At 44.4% G+C, this 26,664-nt stretch overlaps 1 protein-coding gene across 27 annotated transcripts in view; it reads left to right on the forward strand.

Moving 5' to 3' along the window:
* NRXN3 (neurexin 3) overlaps positions 1-26,664 on the forward strand; it is a 1,373,290-nt gene that overhangs the window by 419,402 nt on the left and 927,224 nt on the right. The gene's annotated exons all lie outside the window — the stretch shown is intronic.

Consider the following 26,664-nt stretch of genomic DNA (forward strand, 5'->3'; position numbering starts at 1 on the left):
ATCATCCCAAACAGGACACAATTGGGGTACATTTGCAGAGCTGTGTGTGGGGAGTCCAATACTAGACCAGCAGCAGGTTTTGTGGGGTCTGAACTAAGGGGCAGCCGCAGAGATGGGTGTGGGATTACGAGTGAAACAGCAGGGACTGCTTCAGATCAGGACAGAGGTGTATTGGTAGAGCTGTGTGTGAGGGAAGCTTGCATAATCCCTGATTTTATTCTACCTGGCTTGAGCCAGTTCTCTGAAACTTCCTCCTGTAATGAGTGCAAGAGTACATTCAACAAGCTTTAAAAAAAAAAAAAAAAAGCTACCTGCCACCCGGGGTGAAAATTGTTCTTTAAAATCAAGAGATAAAAGAGCATGCCCTAGCAGGCCATGCTTCTCCCACTCTAACCCATTTCCCCCATCCCATAGATCAATGTGCAAATAAACTTTGTACAGTATAAATTAACAGATTTTTTTTCCCCTCCGCTTACAACTAGATTAGTTACTTTACCTTTCTGAGAGGTTATGCTTATTCATAGGAGTATTGTTTAGAGCAGGAGGCTGAGAATCTGGAGTACGTGGTTCTAGTCTTTTCTCTACCATTAAACTGCTTTATTACCAGTGGTGGGGGAAGGCCACACCAGTTAACCTCTCTGCTCATTGGGATACCCCTTTGGAAGGCTTAGTTAGAGGGGAAACGGAAGACTGAGTGTTAGGATTCATGGGTTCTATTTCTGGCTTTGCTACAGGCTCGCTGGGCCATCTTGGGCAGGTCACATCTCTTCTCTGAGCCACAGCTTCCTCCTCAGCACAGGAATAATAATGCTTACCTACCTTTGTGATGCACGCTGATATTCTGGGATGGAATTTGCTATAGAATTGCCAAGTATTATTACATATTAGCTAGGGTGATTGGGTTTGCAGTCAGGGAGATCAGGCAAGGGGCTTGGGAGTGCCAAAGCACTGAGGGTCCCCACTGCTGTTTTCAGGAACACGGGCATTTTATCATAAAATCCCCACAGACCCGATGACACGTGTCAAAGCGATCGGGAAGGGAGGGAAATAACTCGCCCATTTCAGCTATTATTTATCTTACTGCCTGCACAAAACAGAGAAAGACAAATAGAGGAAAAACGCAGCCTCTCAGAGTATGGCGCTCTGTTAAACAAAGGACAGCACAATACAGACAACAGCTGCAATTTCAGACACTGTGTCCTAGCCATTTTTTCTAATTGTCTTCTTTTGTGTGTGTGTGTGTATGTGGAGGACCCAAACCAGGCAGAACAATTACTGCTCGGGAAAAGCAGAGACACTGCAATGCTGGGGCCCAGCATGGGCCGAGCAGCTCTTCTTTAGGAGCTTGCTCTTTACCGTCTGTCTCCTTCATTTTGTTCACTTAGCATCACGGGTGTTGAGGTTTTTTTTTTCTTTTTCTTTTTTCTTGTTTGTCTCCTTTGAGGTGAGATGTAGGGCTGGGGCTGGCTCATTTGGGCTTGGAAACAGGACCCCAAACACAAATGTACTCAGCAGGGGGAGAGCTTGCATTAGACACTTCAAGATTCAAGATGAGGAATCCTGTTCCACTCTCCCCCTGTCTTCCCTCTTTGTCTGTCTCTCCAACTCCCATGTCAGACAGAGAAAGGCACCTGAGCCATGATGATGGGGAAAGTCAAAGAGATGCTTAAGAGGTGGGCTTTCCTCCTTCACCTCAGGAGGGAAGTTCCATCACTGTTCTGCACATCAGCTCTTTCTGGGTGGGGCTAACTTGTCCCATTCCCTTAACTCCCCAATACCCAGTGCACCCATTTGATGGGTACAGTCAAACTTCTGGGCTCATAGCTGACCTGCAGGTTTGTTTTGGCTGATGAGTGCTTATAAATGTGTATATACAGGGACACTGTCCTGTCCCCCCCTCCCACTAATCCTTGCCAAGGCTCTATTCTTGTGAATGGCAGTTCAGAGGAATGTAGCAGATTCCTGCTTTCTGAAGTGCTTTCAGGGTTGGGGAGGGAAAGAAATCACGAGAGCTGCTGGGTCTCTTGATGGCACACTCCTATGTGAATGTGTGACAATCTACACATGGGACAAAGCACACATATGTGCTAACTCTAATGGAGAAGTGGGCGCTTCTTTCATCTGGGTCACAAGTGGCTATGTAGATTAAGCCGTCTAACCACGGTATCCTCGAGGGTAGCAAGATGTTGCAGCACACGGTCCAGTCTTCTAATTGTGCACTGCTTCACCATGTTGAGGGGAGGGATAGCTCAGTGGTTTGAGCATTGGCCTGCTAAACCCAGGGTTGTGAGTTCAATCCTTGAGGGGGCCATTTAGGGATCTGGGCCAAAAATTGGGGAATGGTCCTGCTTTGAGCAGGGGGTTGGACTAGATGACCTCCTGAGGTCCATTCCAACCCTGATATTCTATGTTTGACTATCTGCATCACTGCCCTGCAGTCACACTGTGAAGACAGCTAAGCCGAATATGGCAGCCATTCTGCCCATCCCAGTCAGCTGCTTGGTAAGCCTAGTTCAGGATCTGCATCCCACATTGCAAACAGGTGGATGTGAGTTAGGGCTTCTGAACTTCGCCAACATGCCTGTTCCTCTAACCCAGAGTTGCTGCTTCTCTGCAAAGACATAGCTGTCAGCCTTGATATGCCCTTGTTCATCCAAGATTGGCACCAGGCTGGCAGTGTTGGACATAAGCGCATGAATAGCCACCACAAAAGGATGTCGCAAAGTCAGCCATGGCAAGTCAGCAGGAGCTGAAGGTGTGGGTGTTTTCTTTTAGAGGAAAGCAGATATTGTAGGGAGTGTGCGTTGAGTATGAGTTCATACATACATCCCTACAAAGATCCAAGGGCAGGCACAGTCACATCAGCGCACTTAATTCATTGTATGTGAGCGTACAGGTACGTATGGAGATGAGTTCATGTACTCACATATATTTATGAACATGCATGTAAGTGAGACTTGCACATTACACACATGAACATGACGATGTACATGTGTGTACATGCATGTAGTGTTCATATGTACATATGTGCACAGACATGTATGGACACCTCTGTGAGCACACAGATGCATATAGATACATATCGGCACACGTTAGTAAACTGGTGCAGTACATACATATGAGCACCAGTGCTGGATTAATGATTTTGCCACCCCTAGGCCCTGAAATAATTGCCCCCCCCAGCAGCTCCCTGCCCCAGCTCACCTCCGCTCTGACTTCGCCTCCGCCTCCTCCCCTGAGCGTGCCGCCGGGTCCTGCTTCTCCCTGCTCCCTGCTTGTGCACGAAACAGCTTCGCGAAGGAGGGGGGTAGAGGGGAGAACATGGCGCACTCAGGAGAGGAGGTGGGGCTGGGGCGGGGATTTGGGGAAGGGGACCAATAGGGGCAGGGAAGGGGTGGAGCTGGGGGCTGGGGGCGCGAACCGGCGCCTGGGGAAGCAGCCTCTGTCTGCTATTATAAATTTGCCACTCCTGCAATTTTGCTGCCCTTGGCCTAGGCCTTGTCGGCCTAGGCGTTAATACACCGTTGGCACCAGCTCATACATGTGAGCCCATGTGCTCAAATGCCTATACGTAGGCATGCACAGAAGGATAGGCATTTGAGCATGTGTGCAGACTCTCACTCACAAGGGTGCACACATGCAAGCTTTCCTATGTGGAGGTACATACATGCACAGGTATGTGAACCCTCTCATTTCCCTGCCCATCTCTTGGTCAGTAGCAACTGTGCCACACAAATGGGTGGATTGCTTGAACCTTCTCTTCATAGAGGGATGAGTCATTTGCTCATTTTCATGTACCTGTTGGACTTCACATTGTTGGCAGCTCTTGCTTTTCATAGCCAGAGTCAAACTGCCATGTGATTTATCCCTCTGATCTCTTGAGGAGGAACTTTCCCCATCTGGATTAAGCAGAGCTGGTTCCAGCAGAATATCAAACCTGGCCCAGATTCTCAAGGATTTGGCTTCTCAGAGAGCAACACAATTGGATTTAGTATACATTCAACATTTTAGAAATTCCCCCCCCAAACACGGTGACTCCAGATCCCCAGCAACTGCTGCTCCCTGGACCACAGCAATGTTTCAAAGTCCTGTACAGATATAAAATTGTTCATTAAATGGGATGGACTTCAGAGAAGAGCAACAAAAGTGGCTGGAGGCCCCCATTGAGTAGGAGGGATCAAAAGAGTTAAACATGAGCAGCCTGGCCTAACAATTACTCAGGCAGATTTCCTGCTCCCTTGGGAGAATTTGGACGGTTCAAACCAAACGACCTGTGCAAGAGGTTCTGAAATTAGAGTAAACTGAGCAAAAGCAAAATGTAAAATAATGATATAAACAATATTTATATCAGGAAACCTTTCCTAATGGTGACATCTGTTAGATGGTAGATCATTCTCCCCAGGCAGCAGGTTGGAAACCCCATTGCTCGAGATGTTTAAAATTGGATGAGGAGAAAAAGGAAGTATACTGTGAAAAGCTGGTTTTGTGGTTTCATGGATGATTCCTAGATTTTAAGGTCAGAAATCAACTAGTCTGATATCATGTGTAACACAGGCCATAGAGTTTCCCTGTTACCCTGAGGCAGAGGGCTGGTATTAGAAGAATGGGCACTATTCCTGGCTCTGACACTGATTTGCTGTATGGTCTTGGGCAAGTCACTTCATTTCCCTGCGTCTCAGTTTCTCCATCCATAAAATGGAGATCATGATGCTTCCCTATATCTCAGAGCAGTTGTGAGATGATGGTTAATTAGTGTTTAGAAATTACAGTTAAAAAAGTGCTTTGAAATCCCCCAGGAAGTATCTAATGCCAAATGTGGGGAGTGAGAGTGGCCCACAGGGTGATAGTCTAGATGGACTTTTCCCAACTAATTTGTATGAAAATTAACACAGAGTGGGCAGAGTCCTCCAAATTGACAGTACCTCCAATTCCTACCAAAGGAGCTGAGGGCTCTCAGCACTTCACAGGATCCAGCTCATCAGCAGCCTTGTTTGGCTCCAAGTGCTGGCTCTGAGCCTCTCTCATAACCAAACAGCCCTGTCTGCTTCTGATTGCAGCTCCCCATGTGCTTCTGAGAGGGGACCACAGTCCAGTACTCATGTCATAAATATAAAGGGAAGGGTAAACCCCTTTAAAATCCCTCCTGGCCAGAGGAAATCTCCTCTCACCTGTAAAGGGTTAAGAAGCTAAAGGTAACCTCGCTGGCACCTGACCAAAATGACCAATGAGGAGACAAGATACTTTCAAAAGCTGGGAGGAGGGAGAGAAACAAAGGGTCTGTGTGTCTATCTATATTCTGTCTTTGCCGGGGATAGATCAGGAATGGAGTCTTAGAACTTTTAGTAAGTAATCTAGCTAGGTACGTGTTAGATTATGATTTCTTTAAATGGCTGAGAAAAGAATTGTGCTGAATAGAATAACTATTTCTGTCTGTGTATCTTTTTTGTAACTTAAGGTTTTGCCTAGAGGGGTTCTCTATGTTTTGAATCTAATTACCCTGTAAGGTATCTACCATCCTGATTTTACAGCGGGGATTTCTTATTTCTAATTACTTCTATTTTTATTAAAAGTCTTCTTGTAAGAAAACTGAATGCTTTTTCATTGTTCTCAGATCCAAGGGTTTGGGTCTGTGGTCACCTATGCAAATTGGTGAGGCTTTTTATCCAACATTTCCCAGGAAAGGGGGGGTGCAAGTGTTGGGAGGATTGTTCATTGTTCTTAGGATCCAAGGGTCTGGGTCTGTAGTCATCTAGGCAAATTTGGTGAGGCTTTTTACCAAACCTTGTCCAGAAAGTGGGGTGCAAGGTTTTGGGACGTATTTTGGGGAGAAAGACGTGTCCAAACAGCTCTTCCCCAGTAACCAGTATTTGTTTGGTGGTGGTAGCGGCCAATCCAAGGACAAAGGGTGGAATATTTTGTACCTTGGGGAAGTTTTGACCTAAGCTGGTAAAGATAAGCTTAGGAGGTTTTTCATGCAGGTCCCCACATCTGTACCCTAGAATTCAGAGTGGGGGAGGAACCTTGACAACTCAGTGGGTACTTAGGCCCCAATCTCTGTACTTTGTCTCTGAGCTTCCCCAAAAATGTCACCCTTTGCTTTTATTGTCTGGATCCTTGAGGTATTTGTTTTCCTTCATGTCTCTCGCATTCAGATGGCAGCATTTTGGCCGACTCCTTCCCCCTCACTCCCACAGCTGTATTATTCCCCAAGAGGAAGCTGGGCTCATACTCCATGCATACAGATTCCAGAGCGAAGCGAGTGATTAATGGAATGTGTCACCAACAGCCCAGATATGCTCTGGCGGGGCCACTGGGCTCTTCATTCGCACTGATTAGGTATTATGCCCTGAGAGGCCTGTAAAGGAGGACCAGGAAAACAGTTTGTTGTTAGGGGTTGCTGTGCAGGCCAGGCAGCGCCATGTCAGCAGATGTGGGGCCGGGGGAGGGAGCCACCATATTCTCAGCCTCCCTTCACCAATCTTTAGCTGTGTCGGAATGTGACTCCTAGTCCTTCCATTACAGATTGGCGCTTTGACTGACCCATTTTGGTGGCTTGCTGACAAGCGGATGAGCTGTGGGATTTGGGGCCATGGTGAATGTGATTAGATTCCTGAAGCTGTGCCGAAGTAAGGAACAGACTCGAAAGTGGGCTCTGCCTCCTGCATTCGCCAGCACTGGAACCCAATACCAGAAGCACCTTGTGGGTTGAAGTCCTGCAGCAGCGCTGGGGGTGGTACCCAGTGCAAACTTAACAGTAAAGTGCTGGGGGAGGGATCACAGGGTAATGCATTACTCTATCTTGGTAGCTAAATATTACACAAACTGAATTCACAGACTAAGAGCTATTATAGTAGAGCACAAGCTTCCCTTTAATTAAGGTTGGGTATAGGCTAAATAGAAAGAGAATATCTGTGTGAGGGGCTGCAGGTCAGGACTGAAGGACATTCACAGAGCTGGAATCTATTGGCCAGATTGAGCGATTGTCTGGATCAGATGTTGGTGACTATACATATGAGCATAGGTGCTGAAACTAGGGGTGCTGCCGCACCCCCTGGATTAAAGTGGTTTCCATCATATACAGGTTTACGGTTTGGTTCAGTGGCTCTCAGCACCCAATTGTTCCAGTGCTCCTGCGTACAAGAGGGCAAGATCTAGAAGGGTTACTGCACTCCTTGAAGCATCAAAAGTGGGAGATTGAGGGTGTAGTTTCCTATCCTAGTGCTACTACTGTCCACTCGCTGTAGGGGGAATGTTTGGGGTCTGGTTACACTGCCCTCATTCTGCTCCCTCACCCCACTATAGTGGATGAGCTGCAGGGCATGATGCAGTTGTTAGCAGAGCTTCCCTACACGTGTCCTCCACCAGCATAAGGTCCCTTAGGGGACTCATGTAGTGGCTAAGTTGGAACAGAATGGGGGCAATATAACTCTCTTTCTCCCTGATGCTCCCCTGCAGTGAGTGGAGTTTGGATGCAGGGAAGTAATGAGTCTTCCATCTTCAAGTTTTCACACAGCCAAGGCATGCTGGGATGGACATTTTGGGAACCTGAACAATTTAGGGGTATAACATAGTTACAGGGGGCCATCGGTTAGACCTTGTCTATTCTACAACTTTTGGCTGTGATGTAGCTACATTCCCATACTTCATTACATTGGTAGTGTAGATGGGGTCTCGGTGGTCATGCATAAGCAGGAAGTTTGTTTAAACCACTCTCCTGCACTGCAATGGAAACAAGGGAAGTATGGCTGAGCTTGATGCTTGGGCTAGCAGGAGAGAGAGGAGGGCTGAGGCACATCTCTGAGGTAACTTGTGCAGCCTCGTTAAGACTTGTCGCTGTTTAAATAACACGTCATTTGTTGGATTAGCCTGGACCCTCAGCTTTTGCCTCAGTTAAGTGAAATCCATTGACAGAGATGCTGGGCTGAGAGTTCATCGCCCAGCGCTAAGTACATTCAATAAAGCTGCTAATTCTTCCCCTTAGTGTTGAGGCTTGCTTAATTAATGACCTTGGGAGACCACAGCAGCCAGGCAAGAAACTTCTGCTTGTTACTGTTCTGAGGAACTGTGCCATGGTATTTAAACATAGGTGGGTGCTGTATTGAGGGTCTGGGAGGAGACAAGCTCCTGGTCTATGTACTGTTTCCATCTGCATCAATAGCAAACAGAATAGCCCTTCACCTCTGTCTAGACAACAAAGGCCTGTTAAATCACCTAGTCCATTGCCCTAACCAGTGCAAAAAAAAAGTCAGCCACGCCCATTTTTTTTAACCATATTCCCCCCCACCCACATTGTGAAATGAGTTTGGTGTTCTCAATCCAGTTCTCATGAGAATTTCCATCTCAAGGGAAGTCCTGATATTTCAACATTTTGATTTCACCCCAAAATAGGATGACATTTTATTTAATTAATTAATTTATTTTTGGAAGAATGGAAATTCCAAAAAAATTCAATTCAGAATCAAATTTAAATGAAACATTTTGATGTTCTGGAGATCATAGTGTTGTGTTTGGTTTATTGAACTGACCCAAAATGCTTCATTTTGAGTCCATTTAACATTAAATTGCATTTTCCCCATAGTGAAAAGAAAAGGAGTACTTGTGGCACCTTAGAGACTCAGCTGTAGCTCACGAAAGCTTATGCTCAAATAAATTCGTTAGTCTCTAAGGTGCCACAAGTACTCCTTTTCTTTTTGCGGATACAGACTAACCCGGCTGCTACTCTGAAACCTTTCCCCATAGTGGTGCATTCTCTCATGGGAGCTGTAAGTCTGGAGCCTGATGCCTCCCTTCTTTTCTATGGGCTAGGCTCCCTGGCCAGAATACATCTCCAATGAGTCATGTGACTCCTATGATGTACTACGCAGCTTGGTCAGATGGAAATCCACAATGCAGTATGAGAGATGTAGTCATCTGGGGATCCCAACCCATGGGAGAGAATGGCAGCTTGAACTACAACTCCCATAGGGTAATGCAGTGAGAGGGAAATGCAGTTCAATGTTTTGCTGAACTCACATGAAACAAAACATTTCAAGTCCATTCAACAGGACTAAATATTCTGATTTGGGTTGAACCAACCTGAAAAAATCATTTCTTTTTCATTTCATTTTGATGAAAAAATCAATTGGGGCGGGGAGGGAGCGGATTTCAATTTTTTGGAAATTTATTTTGACAGAAAATTCACAGTTCCCAGCTCCACTAAGAAGAAAGGCCTGTTTCCTATGACAGTTGTTATCTGCACAACATTGTGTAGCTGTGAAACACTATATAGTCACCAAGTAAGATACTTATTTGCCAGGACATTGTCTAGCCTTGTTTTCATAGAATCATAGAATATCAGGGTTGGAAGGGACCTCAGGAGGTTATCTAGTCCAATCCCCTGCTCAAAGCAGGACCAATCCCCAACTAAATCATCCCAGCCAGGGCTTTGTCAAGCCTGACCTTAAAAATATTTAAGGAAGGAGATTCCACCACCTCCCTAGGTAACACATTCCAGTGTTTCACCACCCTCCTAGTGAAAAAGTTTTTCCTAATATCCAACCTAAACCTCCCCCACTGCAACTTGAGACCATTACTCCTTGTTCTGTCATCAGCTCCCACTGAGAACAGTCTAGATCCATCCTCTTTGGAACCCCCTTTCAGGTAGTTGAAAGCAGCTATCAAATCCCCCCTCATTCTTCTCTTCCACAGACTAAACAATCCCAGTTCCCTCAGCCTCTCCTCATAACTCATGTGTTCCAGTCCCCTAATCATTTTTGTTGCCCTCCGCTGGACTCTTTCCAATTTTTCCACATCCTTCTTGTAGTGTGGGGCCCAAAACTGGACACAGTACTCCAGATGAGTCCTCACCAATGCCGAATAGAGGGGAACGATCATGTCCCTCGATCTGCTGGCAATGCCCCTACTAATACATCCCAAAATGCCATTGGCCTTCTTGGCAACAAGGGCACACTGTTGACTCATATCCAGCTTTTCTCGTCCACTGTAACCCCTAGGTCCTTTTCTGCAGAACTGCTGCCAAGCCATTCGGTCCCTAGTCTGTAGCGGTGCATTGGATTCTTCCGTCCTAAGTGCAGGACTCTGCACTTGTCCTTGTTGAACCTCATCAGATTTCTTTTGGCCCAATCCTCTAATTTGTCTAAGGTCCTCTGTATCCATTGCTTAGGACATTGTATATTTCAATGAACTAAGCAATATAATTCATGTCCTAAATAACTTGTTGGGCCATCCTAAATGTCTCCTCTCTCGCTTGGAGTTGACATTGTTATAATTTCCCCATGTAGTCATCATTGACCCAAGCTAGACAGATTTAGCTCCGGTTAGCTTGTCGAGTGTAGGTTTTCAACATAAATTTGGAATTAGAGAGGCATCCCACAACTGTTGAGCCTATCTGTGAGCTGAATATACAGCTGAATATAATTAAAACTCTAATACCCCACTGTGGTAAATGTGCTTTTGTAATGGTGAACTGTATGCAGTATTGCTTCCAAAATCCTAAATTAACACAATGTTAATGTTGCAAAGTCAAGCACTTCCAAGTTAGGAAACCTCATTATGAGGTGATGTAGTATTATCCCCACTTTACACAGAGATAAAGACCAAAATTGCAACGTATCAACTAATTTTCGATGCCCAATGTGAGCAGCTAAGATGCTACAGGCTGGGGACCGACTGGCTAAGTGGTAGTTCTGCAGAAAAGGACCTGGGGATTACAGTGGATGAGAAGCTGGATATGAGTCAGTGTGCCCTTCTTGCCAAGAAGGCTAACGGCATATTGGGCTGCATTAGTAGGAGCATTGCCAGCAGATCAAGGGAAGTGATTATTCCCTTCTATTCGGGACGAGTGAGGCCACATCTGGAATACTGCATTCAGTTTTGGGTCCCCCACTACAGAAAAGATGTGGACAAATTGGAGAGAGTCAGCGGAGGGCAACGAAAATGATTAGGAGGCTGGAGCACATAACTTATGAGGAGAGGCTGAGGGAACTGGCTTTTTTAGTCTGCGGAGAAGAGTGAGGGGGATTTGATCGCAACCTTCAACTACCTGAAGGGGGGGGTTCAAAGAGGATGGAGCTAGGCTGTTCTCAGTGATGGCAGATGACAGAACAAGAAGCAATGATCTCAAGTTGCAGTGGGGGAGGTCTAGGTTGGATATTAGGACAAATTATTTCATTAGGAGGGTGGTGAAGCACTGGAATGGGTTACGTAGGGCGATGGTGGAATCCTCATCCTGAGAGGTTTTTAAGGCCCGGTTTGACAAAGCCCTGGCTGGGATAATTTAGTTGGGGTTGGTCCACCGTTGAGCAGGGGGTTGGACTAGATGACGTCCCTTCTAACTCTAATCTTCTATGATTCTATGATTTTGGCCCTTTATATGTTCAGAACACTTTTGACCTCAGTTGTAGCTGTGAGTGCTCAGCACTTCTACAAATCACATCCCAGGTGACTCAAGTTGGGTACCCAGAAAACAAGGAACACATCGTGGCCATCTGTGAAAATGTAGGTGACTTGCCTAGCATTACACAGGAATTCTGTGGCAGCGTTGGGATCAGAATCCAATTCTCCAGGGTGACAGTCAACTGCTTTAACCACTAGACCATCCTTTCTCTTCCTGCAATCTCTGGTCTCATTCGCCACACATTTTCAGACTTCAACAACAAATGAGACAGGGATTCTACAGAAAACAGTCTCCTTCACTGAACAACCTGGATTCGTTCCCAGATCACTGTCCATCCTGTGCATTGAATGACACGGGTCCGATGGAAAATAATGTACCCATGTAATTCAAGACTAGGGAAGCAATTAAGGTTACTCAGGCAATTTCAGTTTTGGCATTTCCTAACTTTTGAGGGCTTGACTCTGCAATTTTAGTGTTCTAATGTAATTTGTTTAATGTAATTTCCTAAGTTTTATAAAAATGTGAAAATTGAAAAAAAAAAACCCCAGAACCCAAAATTCTATTTGATGGAATCATATTATCACATTGATCATCATCAGAGTTGGGCTCTTCGATCCACAGCACAGTATTCTGCTACTTGAGCTAACAGTAACTGGTATCAGTAGAAGGCTTACTTGTTCTGCCCCCATCCATGTCTTCCGGTGCTCACACCCTCCAGTGTCCTGCCCTCCTTGCTCTGTGCCCTTCACTCTGCTCCTGTCCCCAGCTGGTCTCCTCCTTCCTTCCCTCTGCTCTTGACTCTCTCTTTTCTATTCTCACTCCCCATCTTCTGCTCTCTTGTGCCCCTTCATCCTGCATTTAGCCCCCTCCCCTCCCCCCGATTCTCCTTTGCACTCATGTCAGGAGGCATCCCTCACCTTCCCTCCATGCGGGGTGTCAGCAGGGAGAGCACTGAGAACACAAGAGAGCCAGTCTCCCTTCTCGGTTTTGGTGTCTGGTGCCACAGTGGCCCCTGGCAGATGGGAGGAGCAATTACAGGGGCAGCTTTGCTCAGCCCTGCAGATCTGAGATGGTGCATGCTCGGTTGCTCTGTGGTGATGGTGCAGGCATAGTTCTGTTGGCACGGAGGAGCTATGAGAACATGTTCAGTAGATACAGAACCTTTAGAGAATTTAGCTGCCAAACTAAATCAAGTAGCAACTGAGCAGATGCAAACTGAGATTTGTCAAAGGCTTATAACTTGGATACATCTGGGTGTGTTTTCCACCAGGAAAGCAAAAGGCACATCTCTGACACCAAGCAATTCCCTTGCCAAATCCCTGCTCCAAAGCAGGGAGGCACTAGCACGTCTTTGTGAAAGAGCTGTACATTTTTTTTAACATAGGCCAAGCAATGTATTTTGTTTTAAGCTCTTTCTCAGAAACAGCTGAACCATTAGTTCTGAAACTTAAACCAAAGAAAAATAAAAATCAGTGTGGGCATTGTCCCAGCGTAGAACGTATCAGCTCAGCACTTCAGGCATGGCAAAGTTATAAACAACCGATAATGTCTTGTCATGGAAAATGTTAGACAGCCTTCTTAAGAAGAGGTGTCACTAACTTGTCGCCTGTAATAAAGTGTTCTAACAAACTGATAGCTACTTAGGTCTTTGCATTTGTCACTGTCGTGTACACTGTGGCCAGTCAATGTCATGGTGACGACAAGGATACAGCTCCAATCCTGCTGCTCCAAAAGCACACATGCCTAGTATTCGAGCCACAGGGTAATTTTACTTAGCTATCAGCAATAGATGGTGTATGACCCACAGTTCTGTAGTTCTGATTCCATCCACTGAAGAGGGCAGTGGTGCATGAACATGCATATGCCTGTGCATGCACACTCTCCCTCCCTACCCGCCTTAGTATACTGCATTATTTTGTCTTAGGAATTTTTCACTGTCTTACCTAATTGGGCTACAGTGTCCATGGCCCATTCACTCCTTCGACTATCCAGTGTCGAGTCAAAGGGCCACAGAGACTGACATCCCCTAGAGTTAGTCCATTCAGGTCAAGGATGAGGCAGGGGGCAGGATCTCTGTGAAGTGTAACGTTACTGCTGCATGTGCTGTCCCTTTTCTGTAGATGAACAGAGGACTTTGGTCACTGGGGCTAACCTAGCAACTTTCAGCAGCACTAAATTCACTTAAAAACATGGAACAAGCTGCCCTTGCCCTGGCTCCTCCAGTATTAACTAGGGAGATTCTTCCCACTCTGTGCAATATGATCATTAGTGTATCCATCTAATTTAATCTATATCCTCTCTAACGTGCCGTGCCCTTCACCTCAGTATCAAAGTGCCATTGTAGGGTCTATTAGTCACTCAGAAACCAAATTAAACAGTCTTAAACTGTTGACAATTTTATCAGAAGGCTAATGTATCCTACAGAAATATCCCACGTTAATTAGCATTCAGTATAGCCCAAAACAGAGGACTCCACGCATGTAGTAAACGAAATTCTACCTTATTACTGTGCATTAAAAGCAAGAAATCAAAAAACAGAATGCATTTCTGTAGTTCAGACATTGCAGTGTAAAACCAACCAAAAGGTAGACAGTGGAACATTTCATACAGTTAACAGCATTCATTGTCAGGTACAGAAATAACAAGCTCAACATAAGCAAAAGTTTGTTGTTGTATTACTCACGTCAGAAGTTAACACTTAAAAGTTACTTTTAAGCTTTTTTTTCCTTCCTGCAGGCTGCAGGGGTTTTGAGTACAATTTTCTAATTTGTCTTTCTTAGATGAAGCTTAGCTGGATATTGTGGTGAAAAGTCTTAGAAGTTACTCCAGTGAGCCACTTTAATATTTGAGGAGCATGGCGTAATACTTAGTCTGTGTTCTGGTATAGATCCAAGGTACTAGGAGAGGCAGATGGCTGGAGATGTAAGATGAAATCCTGTGTTCCCCAAGGACTGGTCTCAGATAGTAGGTGCACAACCTTTTCCTTTTCGGTTTGTCCTAGAATCTTCAGGAACATGCTCAGATGTCCTAAATAATTCTCTAGAGGTACAGATATGCCTTTCTGTGACTTAAAGGGTAATTTTGCCTCTCACTGAAGTACTGAACTGTCAGTCCTCAGTGTCTGCTGAATAAAGTCTAAGAGAAAGCTTTAACTTCTAGAATATGTTTCTCCCTGGATAATCCTTTGTAGCTGCAGTGTGACTGGTCCAGTTGCTGGACTTATACCTTTAACCTTCTACTGTCATTCTCATCCAATTTCCCTTCTGTTTCTCTTTATCTCCTATTTCAAGGAGTTTCTCTCTCTTTCCAGAAGCCTTCTGACTTAGTCCTCTTAGAACTGGCTCATTTCTCTTTTGCACTTTCCCACAAAACATTACATTATTCAGAACAGATAGAGGTCTAATAGGAAGACTTATTTGTTGTGTGGAATAGATACAAATGGCCTTGTTTTAATGTAGGACAAGTTTATACTCTTTGGTTTTGTTCAAAGTAGTTCAGAGTCTCATCAAATTCAGTTAACACAGCTCAAATCCTATTTGACTCTCATTACACCAGTTTTAATTCTTTGTCAGTGGTATTAAACTTATCCTACACCATTAAAGGGAGCCAAAGCTCTTTGGCATTATAATGAACCGTAGCTGCCTGCACATAGATACTATGGGAACTGGGACATGCAGTCTCTATGACTATGTGCCCCGCTCAGGGTACTTAAATATATGTATGGTTCTTAAAACTTTAAGGAGTTCTTATGCTTGAAAAGATTTCAGTGTTTGTCTTTATAACCATGTATTCTGCAAAATGGGACATGCAGGAGAATAAGGGCACCCTACAAGAGAAACAAGGAATGTCTCCTGCCTAAGGGCTTGTGACTCAGTGTGTGGAAAGCCAGAGTGCGACTATATAGCAGTGTGGAAGATTGGCCTGCCCCATGTGCCCTCTTGTGGTTAGGGTGTCTCTTCTCTGCCCTTTATTCTTTCCTTCCAGGCCCTTTTACAGATACTCTACCATTTGTCCAGTAGCCATCCTTATAGGGGTTGGGATTTATTCAGACAAGTAAAACTCAGAGTCCCAAAAATCTGTCCTAATGCATGGCTCTTACCTCAGAGCCTGGGTGAGCGAGAGGATTCCTTCACCTTGTCCTTTTTCTTTTTTATGAGTTCTTTGCAGGCAATCTGCCTCGGGTTTAGCTTGTATCTGTACTGCTCAGCACTGATTCCCCTTTAAACTTCCCAGAGTCAGTTTCCTCAAACAACTGCTTCAACTCTCTCATAAGGAACCAGGTGCTTGCGGTTCCCTCTCTGTGCCAGGTGTCTCTGGTCAGCTCATTTAGCAAGCTGGCCCCAGGCTTCAGGTCTCCTGCAGGCTGCTCCCTTGCTTGCTTTCATTCCTTTTGCTGGCTCACAAGCACACTAGCTTGCCACACATTAAGTCACCCTGTGACCCTGCTACTGCTGTTGGAAACAGGAGTATGTCAAGTGCACTATAGAACTTTTAGTGTGCAGTAGCAAGGTCCACACGGTGACTGAGTGTGCATCAGGCTAGTGTGCTCTAGACTCGTGCCCTGGCCTGCTGCACACACAAGTTGTCATGTAGATAAGCCTTAATATAGGAGATGTGGCAGGTGAACAAACTACGGCCCAATAACCAGTTACACTTAAACTGCCATCTTTAAAAGAAATTTCTGTGAGGAGTAGAAAAATTCACTTTAGCTGCTGTTTATGTGACCCTGGGGACATCTAGTGACTGGCAGGCTAACAGCAAATGTGCATTATCCCTGCAGGAGGGGGAGGGCATGTCTAGGGGCAGCCAGCACTCAAGGCTATGTTTCCTAATTAATAGTGCCTGCCTTGTAATGAATTCAATATTGGCTACCTGCCAAACCAGGCATATTCTCTCTCTCTCTGCCCCTCTCCCCCACTCCCTCTCTGCATCTTTGCTTGATTGCAAAGAGGCTCGTTTGACTGTTATGAAAAGCCACCTGATTAGGGCTTTCATTAACCCAGGAGCAGAGCTGCTCAATTCAGGTTGGGCAGGAGAAATTCTGTAAGTGCTTCGGACTAGCAAAGTTGCTCATGTTGAAGGAGTCTCAATACTAAATTGCCCTCTTGAGTGTATAGCTCAGCTTACAACAATCTCCCCTCCCCACCAACTGACGTAAAGAAAACTGAACTATAGATACCCTGTTTTCCCTACACCCCATTCCTAGATGCAATAACTGATGGATTCCTTCATCAAGTAGTTGCTGAATCGACTAGAGTGGATGCCATTTTAGATTTGGTTTTGGTGAGTAGTGAGGACCTCATAGAAGAAATGGTTATAGGGGACAGCCTTGGCTCAAGTGATCATGAGCTAATTCAGTTCAAACTGAACGGAAGGATAAACAAAAATAAATCTGCGACTAGGGTTTTTGATTTCAAAAGGGCTGACTTTCAAAAATTAAGGAAATTAGAAAGGGAAGTGGATTGGACTGAAGAACTTATGGATCTAAAGGCAGAGGAGGCCTGGGATTACTTTAAGTCAAAGCTGCAGAAGCTATTGGAAGTCTGCATCCCAAGAAAGGGGAAAAAATTCATAGGCAGGAGTTGTAGACCAAGCTGGATGAGCAAACATCTCAGAGAGGTGATTAAGAAAGAGCAGAAAGCAGACAGGGAGTGGAAGAAGGGAGGGATCAGCAAGGAAAGCTACCTTATTGAGGTCAGAACATGTAGGGATAAAGTGAGAGAGGCTAAAAGTCAAGTAGAGTTGGACCTTACAAAGGGAATTAAAACCAATAGTAAAAGGTTCTAAAGCCATATAAATAAGAAGAAAACAAAGAAAGAAGAAGTGGGACTGCTAAACACTGAGGATGGAGTGGAGGTTAAGGATAATCTAGGCATGGCCCAATATCTAAACAAATACTTTGCCTCCATCTTTAATAAGGCTAATGAGGATCTTAGGGATAATGGTAGCATGACAAATGGGAATGAGGATATGGAGGTAGATATTACCATATCTGAGGTAGAAGCGAAACTCGAACAGTTTAATGGGAATAAATCGGGGGGCCCAGATAATCTTCATCCAAGAATATTAAAGGAATTGGCACATGAAATTGCAAGCCCATTAGCAAGAATTTTTAATGAATCTGTAAATTCAGTGATTGTACCGTATGACTGGAGAATTGCTAACATAGTTCCTATTTTAAGAAAGGAAAAAAACGTGATCTGGGTAACTACAGGCCTGTTAGTTTGACATCTGTAGTATGCAAGGTCTTGGAAACAATTTTGAAGGAGAAAGTAGTTAAGGACATTGAGGTCAATGGTAAATGGTACAAAATACAGCATGGTTTTACAAAAGGTAGATCGTGCCAAACCAACTTGATCTCCTTCTTTGAGAAAGTAACAGATTTTTTAGACAAAGGAAACACAGTGGATCTAATTTACCTAGATTTCAGTAAGGCGTTTGATACTGTGCCACATGGGGAATTATTAGTTAAATTGGAAAAGATGGGGATCAATATGAAAATTGAAAGGTGGATAAGGAATTGGTTAAAGGGGAGACTACAGCGGGTCATACTGAAAGGTGAACTGTCAGGCTGGAGGGTTACCAGTGGAATTCCTCAAGGATCGGTTTTGGGACCAATCTTATTTAATCTTTTTATTACTGACTTCGGCACAAAAAGTGGGGGTGTGCTAATAAAGTTTGCGGATGATACAAAGCTGGGAGGTATTGCCAATTTAGAGAAGGACCGGGATATCATACAGGAGGATCTGGATGACCTTGTAAACTGGAGTAATAGTAATAGGATGAAATTTAACAGTGAGAATTATAGGGTCATGCATTTAGGGATTAATAACAAGAATTTTAGTTATAAGCTGGGGACTCATCATTAGAAGTAACGGAGGAGGAGAAGGACCAAGAAGGACCATGGAGTATTGGTTGATCACAGGATGACTATGAGCCGCCAATGTGATATGGCCGTGAAAAAAGCTAATGCAGTCTTGGGATGCATTAGGCGAGGTATTTCCAGTAGAGATAAAGAGGTGTTAGTACCGTTGAACAAGGCACTGGTAAGACCTCACCTGGAATACTGTGTGCAGTTCTGGTCTCCCATGTTTAAGAAGGATGAATTCAAACTGGAACAGGTACAGAGAAGGGCTACTAGGATGATCCGAGGAATGGAAAACCTGTCTTATGAAAGGAGACTCAAGGAGCTTGGCTTGTTCAGCCTAACCAAAAGAAGGTTGAGGGGAGATATGATTGCTCTCTATAAATATATCAGAGGGATAAATACCGGAGAGGGAGAGGAATTATTTAAGCTCAGTACCAATGTGGACACAAGAACAAATGGATATAAACTGGCCATCAGGAAGTTTAGACTTGAAATTAGATGAAGGTTTCTAACCATCAGAGGAGTGAAGTTCTGGAATAGCCTTCCAAGGGAAGCAGTGGGGGCAAAAGACCTATCTGGCTTCAAGATTAAACTCGATAAGTTTATGGAGGAGATGGTATGATGGGATAACATGATTTTGGCAATTAATTGATCTTTAACTATTCATGGTAAATAGGCCCAATGGCCTGTGATGAGATGTTAGATGGGGTGGGATCTGAGTTACTACAGAGAATTCTTTCCTGTGTATCTGGCTGGTGAATCTTGCCCATATGCTCAGGGTTCAGCTGATCACCATATTTGGGGTCGGGAAGGAATTTTCCTCCAGGGCAGATTGGAAGAGGCCCTGGGGGTTTTTTGCCTTCCTCTGTAGCATGGGGCACGGGTCACTTGCTGGAGGATTCTCTGCACCTTGAAGTCTTTAACCCATGATTTGAGGACTTCAATAGCTCAGACATAGGTGAGAGGTTTATTGCAGGAGTGGATGGGTGAGATTCTGTGGCCTGCATTGTGCAGGAGGTCGGACTAGATGATCCTAATGGTCCCTTGTGACCTTAATATCTATGAAAAAGTGGCATATACTTTCTTGGGTTCTCTCACTGCTGATTACCAAAGGCCTTTCTGTGTCTGTTGTAGCTCCTTCCTGAGCAGCCTGCTTACCCATGTGAAGGGCAGACTGAGTTATCAAGGAGGAAGCCTCTGTTAACTCACAGCTGTATCTTGGGAATTTTTATTCCTAATGTGGCAGTTTCATGGTATTTGGGTAAAATTTATTATTTGTTTCAGTTTGGATGAATACAGTTTGGGTCTTGAACCCTCTGAAACACTTCAGACTTTCCACCCTCTTCTTTCCCCTTCATGTAGCTTCTTTACATGGAGGACTGTAGAGTGTACGTGTGTCCAAAATGGGAGAAGGCTACTTTTCCCAGGCATCCAGAGCCCGTGTGACACCGTTCAGATTTGGGACAGAATCAAACTGATTTCAGATGCAGGGGAAGGGATTCTATTTTGAAAGAGGGCATCTACCAACAAAATATGCTGGCATTGTCTGTATTCAGGAATAGTCCCATTTAGCCAGTGGTGTGGCTACATTGATGCTGATGCACATTAGTACAGAAGGAAATGCAGGAATGTAAATGTACTGAGCCATAGATTAGCTCTGTCTATGCACAGCCCGGTTTGCTTTCATCTATGCTTAGGGGGGTCAGCATTTCTGCAGGTCTAATGCTGAATGGGGGCTATTCCAGATTGAAGAAAACGCCTTCATCTGAAGGAGTTTTAGTGTAAGTGGTGAAAGGCGGAGGGAGCACTCCAAAAAAAACTGAACAAGTGTTTGGAAGTCGGATACCATTTGTATTTTTATGCTGGTGATTTAATTGCTGGTGCTCTTCCCACTAACAGTATCCGGGCATGGTGCTAGGATACCCTGTTGCAGGATGTGCTGTGGGTATCTCAAAAGGTGGTGCTTTCCTCTCTGACTTAGTATTGACTGCAATGCCCCATGTTGGAAGTAAATGTACCTGTGCTGCAATAATTAGTTTTGGTGACCCAGTCACCAAGCATTCAATGACCAATCACTCAAGCACTGTGTATCTCAATCTGGATGATGTCAGATTCGTCGAGGGGTGGATGGGGTAAAATGGAGCAGTGCGGGTGAGGAAAGCTGCATGTGTGTGGATCTATTCTGATATGGCACTACAAACGTGCTGCTGGTGAGCAGTTCCTTGAAAACAACCTTCTCTCCCTTTTCCTGCAGATCCCCATAATAAAGCTGGCCCTAGGAGCAGCTCATGTGTTTGGGTCAGCAGGCTCAAGAGCCAGCTCTTCAGCCCTTGTCTTTGCTCTTGCAGCGTGGAACTTAGCCGCAAGCACACGTGTACCAGGATGAGAAGGGCAGAGAACAATGGAGAGGGGAAAATGGACAGAAAAAAATTAGAAGCTGGGGTATAATGTGAGGAGATACGGAGGAATGGGGGAGATGCCCATCCACCAGTCTGTCCCAACACAGGGCCTCCAGAAAAAAGAGGTTAGGAAAAAGTGCGGGGAGGGGAATGCATCTCTGACCCTTCCTGGTCTTGTTGAGTGCAGCCCCTGCCAAGTTTCAGGCCTCTGCTGTCATCTGGCTCTGGGTAGAAACACATGGCTGGCTCTCTTTCTCTCTCTCTCTCTCAGACTGGGCCCTAGGCTGCAGTCCTGTGACAAACCATAATTACTCAGCAGATCTGACTTAGGCACAGACCCTGCGGTTTTGTTTCCTCCAGGAGCAATGATAGTGGTTAACACAGTAATCAGACAGCCTCCGTAAAGCAAAGTAGTATTTGTTTAGAACAAAAAACGTGTAATAGAAAACAGGTCTGAAAACAATAAAACAGGCTACACACATGTCTAGCTTACCAGGTACCTAATCATCTTCCACAATGGGAATCCTGGGATGTCTGAGCTTCCTTCAGACTCCCACCATGAGACTCCTAACATCTGGCTGGCATAGTCCATTCCCATAACACACAAACTGTATTCTCTCTGAAGCACGGGGGAGAAATACTTTAAAAACTGATTAAACTTTTTGATCTCCAAGCTCCCAGCTGGCAAAACAAGCTTTACTTTTCTTTGGAGACATGGTCTTTGTAATTAACATCTTTCCCCCACTATCTTTCAAATGTGTGCTGTGGTGTCCTTATCTAGCACTATTATGTTGCTTTCCAGTTTCTCTTCTCGCAGCCCCCTATTAAGTTAGATCAAACCCACCACAGTTATATACTAACTTTACCTTACTGACCAGGTGTCACAATTCTAAGGCTGCTGATGGGTGCCTCCTACTGTCTGGACACTGAAAATTCCTTAGGTATATCCATCTGCCTGAGCAAGGTGTCTGTGGCAGAAAAGAGAGTCAAATAGTCCAACTGTGCCTGAAGGGGGTGGGGCTTCTAATTCCCATTCCTTAGTCTCTTTAATATAGTCCCAGATTCTCTAATCCTGAAAGGGATAGAGAGTAGTGGTACCAACCGCTTAATGGCTTGCCTTGAGGCTTGCCGAACCTATCCTTCCTGGTTGGCATACCAGAACCTGTTATTTTGTAGACATAAATGTGGGCCATAATAGGCCACCTCTTAATGTATACCTTAAGTACATAGCCTCACAATAACCAATCTTGTATGCTGCTGGATTGGCTGTTACCCTTGTATCCGTGAGGGGTTGAAGTACCGCGGCTATTTGTTTCAGGTGGTCATGGTCCCCCTAATTCTGGCTGTAGATGACAATGTCATCCAACTAGGTGGCAGTATATAGTCCATATTGCAATATTTTTATCCATCAACCTCAGGAAGGTTGCAGCTGCATTGTGGAGTCAGAATGGCATGGTACAGAAGTGGTACAAGCCAAAGGGCATGGAAAAAGCTGTCTTTTCCTTGGAGTCGTGTGAGGGAGATCTGCCACTACCCTTTGGTAAGATCAGTGGTAGACGTACACTAAGCTGTACCAACTGGTCCAATAACTCATCTATGGGATAGGCATCAAATTTAGGTATCACATTGACTGTGCGGAAGTGTATCGTCCTGTCCAGATTAGGGACCAGGACAGTGGAGCTCCCTCCACTCACTACAGTATATCTCCATCACTCCCAGGTCTAACATTGCTTGAAGCTCCTGATAGCTTATGTCCCACATTTTCCCAGTGTGGGGCTGAGGGTTTCCCCTCACTTTTTGTCCTGGTGCTGTTTCAGTAGGATGGGTCTTTCCTGGAGTGGACAAGAAGATGGTGGGGAACAAGTCCACTGGTTCCTGGACTTGTGTCCTCTGTTCACTGTGTAAGGCTTCCCCCATCTTTACAGGCGTGCAGATTATTTCCATCAGTGTGTGGGGTTCTAGTTCTGGTTGGGGGGGGGGAGGAGGAAGGAGTCGATGAAAAGCCCTCCTTGGCCTTCTAGGCCTTTAGAAGTTTATATGATAAATTTGGGTGTTTTCTTTTGTTTCTGGTTGCTAGATGTTATAACTGATGGGGCTGACCTTTCTAATTACCTTGAAGGGCCCTTGCCAGCGGGCTAAAAGTTCAGACTCTGGGCTGGGTAGTAGTAAAAGTAACCTATCACCTGGTTTAAACTCTCTTAACTGAGCTCTGCAGTTATAGGAGGTCTCTTGTGCATGTTGAGCCTGCAGAAGGTTTTCTCTGGCAAATGCTCCCAGTTCTTTAAGTCATCTCCGTAACTGGAAAGGTGCATTGGTTTGTGGCAGCACTGCTATTTCAGGGGAATGCCAAGATTTTAAGGCCAGAAAGGGCCAATGTGATCATTTAGTCTGACCTCCTGCATCACACAAGGCTAAGGCCAGAGCACTGACTTGAGTTAATTTGTGTTTGAACTAAAGCATGTCTTTTCAAAAAACATCTAATCATGATTTTAAAATTGCCAATGATGGAGAATCTACCACAGCCCTTGGTAAGTTGTACAAATGGTTAATTACCATGTAGTGTTAAAATGTGCACCTCCCCTCTAATTTGAATTTGTCTAGCTTCAACTTCCAGCCATTGGATCTTGTTACACCCTTGTCTGCTACACTGAAAAGCCCTCTATTATCGAATATCTATTCCCTGTGTCGATACTAATAAACTGTGATCAAATCACCCTTAACCATGCCTTTGTTAAGCTAAATAGATTGAGCTCCTGGAGTCGATCACTGTAAGACATGTTTTCTAATTCTTTAATTATTCTGGTGGCTCTTCTCTGAACCCTCTCCAATTTATCAACATCCTTCTTGAATTGTGAACACCAGAATTGGACACAGTATTCCTGTAGCAGTTGCACCAATACTAAATACAGGGGTAATCTAACCTCCATACTCCTACTTAATGTTCCCCCGTTAATATATCCAAGGATCATATTAGCCCTTTTGGTGACAATGTTGCATTGGAAGCTGACATTGAGCTAATTATCCACCATGACCCGCAAGTCCTTTTCAGAGTCACTGCTTCCCAGGATAGAGTCCCCACACTGTAAGTGTAGACTGTTCTTTGTTCCTAGATGTATGACATTACATTTGGCCATAGTACAATGCATATTGTTTGCTTGTGCCTGGCTTACCAAGCAATCCAGATTGCCCTGTCCTCTTCCTTATTTACTTCTCCTCTAATATTTGTTTCATCTGCAAACTTTATGAGTGATGATTTTGTTTTTTTCACAGTCATTGATTACAATGTTAAATAGTATAAGTCCAAGATCTGATACCTGTCAGACCCCATTAGAAACACACCCACTCAATGACAATTCCCCATTTACAATCACTGGAAATGACCCACCTTGATCATCACTATAAAAGGTTTTCTTCCCCCCTCCCCCCCCCCCCCCGCTGGTATTAGCTCATCTTAAGTGATCACTCTCCTTACAGTGTGTATGGTAACGCCCATTGTTTCATGTTCTCTGTGTATATAAATCTCCCCACTGTATTTTCCACTGAATGCATCCGATGAAGTGAGCTGTAGCTCACGAAAGCTTATGCTCAGATAAATTGGTTAGTCTCTAAGGTGCCACAAGTACTCCTTTTCTTTTTGCAAATACAGACTAACACGGCTGCTACTCTGAAACCTTTCCCCATAGTGGACAGTCAGTCAGACAGTTTTTAATCCATTTAATGTATGCCATGTTGATTTTTTTTATCATTCTGGTTTCTTCATTAAAATATGTGGTTCCAAATCAAACACCTTACAAAGGTCTAAGTATATTACGTCATCATTATTACTTTTATCAACCAAACTCATAATCTCATCAAAAAAGATATCAAGTTAGTTTGACGTGTATTTTCCATAAAGCCATGTTGATTGGCATTAATTATATTACCCCCTTTAATTCTTTCTTAATCAAGTCGTGTATCAGCTGTTCCATTAGTTTGCTTGGGATTGATGTCAAGCTGGCAAGGCCGTTATTACCCAGGCTGTCCTGTTTACACTTTTTAAATATTGGCACATCAGCGTCCTTCCTGTCCTCTGGAACTTCTCCAGTGTTTCAAGACTTATTGAAAATCAACATCAATGGTCCACGGAACTCCTAGGCCAGCGATTTTAAAATTCTTGAATGCAAGATTTCTAGACCTACTGATTTTAAAAATGTCTAGCGTTCTTAGCTGCTCTTTAACATCTTCTTTAGTTATTAGAATGGAAAGTATTTAATCTTCATCATCCATCATCATCATCATCATCATGATAAGATATGAATATATCATCTGTTTTTCCCTACATACAGAACAGAAATGTTTATTGAACACTTCTGCCTTTTCTGCTTTATTATTAACAGTTCTACTATTGCCATCTAGTAATGGACCAATACCATTGTTAGGATTCTTTTGTTCTTAATATACTTAAAAATATCCTTTTATTGTCCTTAATTCTACTGATCATAGTTTTTGCCTTGTGTCCTCTAGCTTCCCTTATCAATTTTTTACAATTCCTAGCTTCTGATTTGTATAAATTACTATCAGGGTCCCCTTCATTCTGTTTGAATGACTTGTGGTCCCAGGGCCATATAGTGCTGCTTTATTAAGTACCAAAGCAGAGATGACATTTGTTGGGACTGGGCATAGATCCCATGTCCTCATGGAATCAGGGCTGTGTGGACTAGCAAAAGCAGTATCCCAGCTCTACAGCAGCTTTTTTATTCTTTAACAAAACTTTATGCTTTTCCTGATGTGTTGCCCTGTTGCGTGATGTAATTGAGTCCCATTTCTTTTGCTCTTTTCCATAATTCCTCTTACTCGGGGAAATTAACAGGGAGGAAGGATGTGTTTATGGCTAAAGCATTGGTGTCAGGGGATCTGTGTTCTATGACTTTGGGAAAGTTACCCTCTCTCTTACTCAGTTTCCCTGTCTCTAAAGCTGATAATGATGCTCACCTTATGGGTCCAAGAGATGGAAGGCACTAGCGAATGGAACATTATTACTATGATTAAATGAGAAGAGGACAGGTTAAACAGTTATTTATAGCTACATGTTCAAAGACACCAGAAGACCTGGTGAGGTGCGTGAAGATTGAGATCTCATAAGGGCAACCTGGAGGTCCAGGTAGGCAGTCAGGAGGTGGGATGTTCCATTACAAGGTAGGAGTCTCATTCTCAAATTGGGAGGATTTCTGTGTGTTCTGGACTCAGCATCCTGACACATTTTGGTGTGACAGTGTTTTGTCTCTTACAGATAATTTACACAGGAAAAATACTGGGCCACTGGCCCAGACCCTCTGATCTGGTGAAGCAGTACTTCCCACAGGCCCCAAGGAGTTGCAACAAAAGTGGCATAAAGCCACCTTTCTGTCCTTCAGTCCTGGAAGCGACTTAGGCCAGTTTTCCCTCTAGTGCAACGTAGAGCAGCCTCAGGGTTGCTCTGTTATGTGACTGGTAGGAGGAGTGGAGGAGGTTTAGGTTGGATATTAGGAAAAACTTTTTCACTAGGAGGGTGGTGAAACACTGGAATGCGTTACCTAGGGAGGTGGTAGAATCTCCTTCCTTAGAAGTTTTTAAGGTCAGGCTTGACAAAGCTCTGGCTGGGATGATTTAATTGGGGATTGGTCCTGCTTTGAGCAGGGGGTTGGATTAGATGACCTCCTGAGGTCCCTTCTAACCCTGATATTCTATGGTAGCAGCCTCCCAGGGGTACTCTGCCAGCCCAGGAACACCAAAGAGCAGGGCAGTCTGGCCACGCCCTCTCTTATCTACAGACCTCACCACTTGTCAGGATGGGCCAAGAGTGGCTGACTTAAAGCCAGTTCTATGAGCTTCACACCACTCTGGGATTCCACTATGCAAGCCAAATCCTAAACTGGTGAGTTAAACCATGATTCCATCCAGTCTGGGCTGCCAGGCTGGCACAAAAAGGATTGAGCAGGGCTGAGAATATGACCTTTTTTGTGTGCTACTTTATAATAGAAAGG

The sequence above is a fragment of the Natator depressus genome, chromosome 6 (genome assembly GCF_965152275.1).
Source record: "Natator depressus isolate rNatDep1 chromosome 6, rNatDep2.hap1, whole genome shotgun sequence".
Classification (NCBI taxonomy): domain Eukaryota; kingdom Metazoa; phylum Chordata; order Testudines; family Cheloniidae; genus Natator; species Natator depressus.